We start from the raw sequence: 3303 nt of genomic DNA, 5'->3' as shown, positions 1-3303 counted from the left end.
AATTAATATTACCAGGGCTTTTCTGTGGGACTAATTAAAATTATGGCTTAGTTTAGCAAAAATACTATAACTAAATTGTCTTCTCATGGTTGGGTGTGAAGGACCCAAACTCCTGATGAGCAGAGAGGGTGGCTGGACTTGGGGAGCACACAGGACTCACCTCTCATGGTAACATCAGCTGATGTGCGCAGGGTTCTGAACAAAACAAACCCACGAAAAGCAGCAGGCACAAGCATCTGTACCGTACTTCCTGAGAAGACTGAGGAAATTTGGCATGTCCACCACAATCCTGAGTTGCTTCTACAGATGCACCATCGAAAGTGTCCTTACCGCCTCCATCACTGTTTGGTACGGTAACTGTACAACACGTGATAGGAAGGCACTCCAGCGGGTGATCAAGACCTCACAGAACATTGTTGGGGCAGCCCTCCCCTCACTGCAAGACATTTATAAATCTAGAGTCCTACGCAGAACACACAACCTCATCAAGGACAGCACACATCCACAACACTCATTATTCACACTCCTACCGTCAGGCAGACGCTACAGGAGTTTGAAGTCCAGGACCACAAGGTTGGCAAACAGCTTTTACCCACAGGCCATCAGGCTTCTCAACAAAGCACTCACACACGCCGCACGCAACACACGCACACACTCATAGCACTTTATTTATTTATTTATTTATTTATTTATTTGTATTATTTATTGTATTAATGTCTCTTCTGTTTTTGTTGCTTAATTTATTGGTATATATGTTTATGTGTTTATGTTTCTTATGTTCTTATTCTTTCTTGTGTTTTCTTTCTTTTCTTGGGAGAATGAACAGAATAAGATTTTCATTGCATAGCATAACTGCTGTTTTACTACGCACATGACAATAAAACTCTCTTGAATCTTGAATCTCTTGAATTTGCTCTCTGATGTGATCACAAACCCCATAGTGCCTTTCAACATGAATTCATTGTAATTTATGCCTGTGGAAGCCAAACAATGGATCTACGCCAATGTGTTCCCTTACATGCTTTGTAACTTGATTATTTAGAAATGTTGCACCTGGAGTGTTGACAGCGCTATGCTCAGTCTGAAATATTGTTCGATTACCATTACCATGGGATTGTTTACTTTTCCACGCTAAAGCAGCATTTTCATTGCACTTATACAGGGTCAGGCAAAATGATCTGACACATTTGTAGGTTAAATAAAAGGCAAATAAAAGAAAGAAACAAAAAAGTGTTTTTGTTTTTGAAAAGTACATATAATTCCATTTTTTTCATATAATGCCATTTTGCTTTGTTTCTTTATAATGCCGTTAGTTTCTTTTTCAGGTGCTGCCATGAATTGGACTGGTGAGCATCGCGCTTTCATTGTGGAAACGTTTATCAAAACAAACAAATCTGTAACTGCAACACAACGAGCGTTCCGTTTGCACTTCAATCTTGGTAGACATGATCCCGTACCAGCTCCAAACACCATCTTGTTATGGGTTACCAACTTCAGAGCTACTGTGTGGACAATAATGGATCCCATTTGACTGATTTAATTTTTAAAACATAATGAAACAGAATGGCATTATATGTACTTTTTGAAAATGAAAACACTTTCTTGTTTCTTGACTTTATTTGCCTTTTATTTAACCTACAAATGTGTCAGATCATTTTGCCTGACCCTGTATTAAAATACTTTTATTTACTTATCCGTGCTTGGAAGAGAAGGAGACGATTATTTAAGGGGCTTTGCACTATGTATTTATTTTGTATTATTAATTGGACTGAAGGTTAAGACTTTTTCATCGTTATATTTTATACAAAAAGATCGATAGATTGATGTTTATTGTCATTTTTACAACGAAACGTAGTTTGGTGGCTGCTGTGCGCTTTAATATATTACAAAATACAGTAAGAATGCCACTTTCATATAATTGGCATCTTTCATAATGTAAGCTTAATATCTACATCAACTAATATTAACCGAAGAATAGAATCGAATCGAATCGTATCAAATCATATCGTCGGTACACTGCATCGAATTGTATCGAGTCGTTCTGTTTTTAAAATATATCGTTTTTGAATTGTATCGTAACCTGTGTATCTCGATTCGAATTGCATCGTATCACAAAGAGATTTAATTTTCATTATCTCAATTTTTGTCCTCCGTAAGACAGGAAGGTAAGCTGGACAAAAACAACTTGTAACTGGCGCCCCCATACTTGCACGACCCTGATCTCCCCCCACATCCCGTCCCGCTCACTCTGTTCATCATTCGCTGCCCTGCTCGCCACTTCTCGTTTTAACACGACTACTTTCGGTGCTCGGGCTTTCAGCTGCTCAGCACCCAGGCTCTGGAACGCTCTTCCACTACACATCCGTCTACTGGACTCTGTCGATATTTTTAAACCACAATTTAAAACTCATCTGTTCAAAACAGTTTACTCCTCTTGACCTTTGATTTTGTGTGTGTGTGTGTATGTTGAGTGTCTGGCTGTTCCCCCTTTATTTATTATTTTGATTTGTATGTTTCATTGTGATTATTTTATTGCTTGTAAGGTGACCTTGGGTGTTTTGATAGGTGGCAACAAATAAAATGTATTATTATTAATATTATTATTAACTAATAACAGACACATCCTACACCAATGTTGACAGATTAAATGCGATTAAATGTGGTATACCATAAGCCGCCTTTCTCTCCTCGAGCCAGCAAGACATGGCGCAGCCAACTTAGAACCCTCACAGCAGACTTTTTTCTCTCCTCCTGGTTGTTCATCCACAGTACAACAGGTGCTATGCAACACCTGTTGGATTTTTCTCTCCTCGTGTTTATCTTCACGGTACAACAGGTGCTATGCAACACCTGTTGGATTTTTCTCTCCTTGTGTTTATCTTCATGGAACAACAAGTGCAATGTCTAATCTGTTGGATGTGTTTAACTTCACGGAATAACATGCCTATTTACAATGTTTGCACACGAATTAAGATGTTCGACTCGTCAGGGTCGTTTTGCAATACTAAACAAGACCCCCAAACCCCTACCGCCCCCGCGGTACAGTGACACCTTTGAAATATAGGAGATTTGAACATGGGAAAAGTCGTTTGTAGCCATACATTAGCCACACCACTGTATAAGCAGCAGAGATAAAAGTAGCAGTCTATACACCAGAACGTACGGTACATCCCATTGGAGCCTGATTTTCCTCCTTCGGTTTTGGGTCACGACCCACCAGTTGAAAATCAGTGATAAAGATACAAAAAAATCCAGTGGCTCACATTTAAAATTCTTTATTCAATGTGAATAACATAGATGGAA

This window comes from Dunckerocampus dactyliophorus, chromosome 16 (assembly GCF_027744805.1).
Source record: "Dunckerocampus dactyliophorus isolate RoL2022-P2 chromosome 16, RoL_Ddac_1.1, whole genome shotgun sequence".
Classification (NCBI taxonomy): domain Eukaryota; kingdom Metazoa; phylum Chordata; class Actinopteri; order Syngnathiformes; family Syngnathidae; genus Dunckerocampus; species Dunckerocampus dactyliophorus.
Note: the sequence above shows the minus strand (reverse complement) of the source record.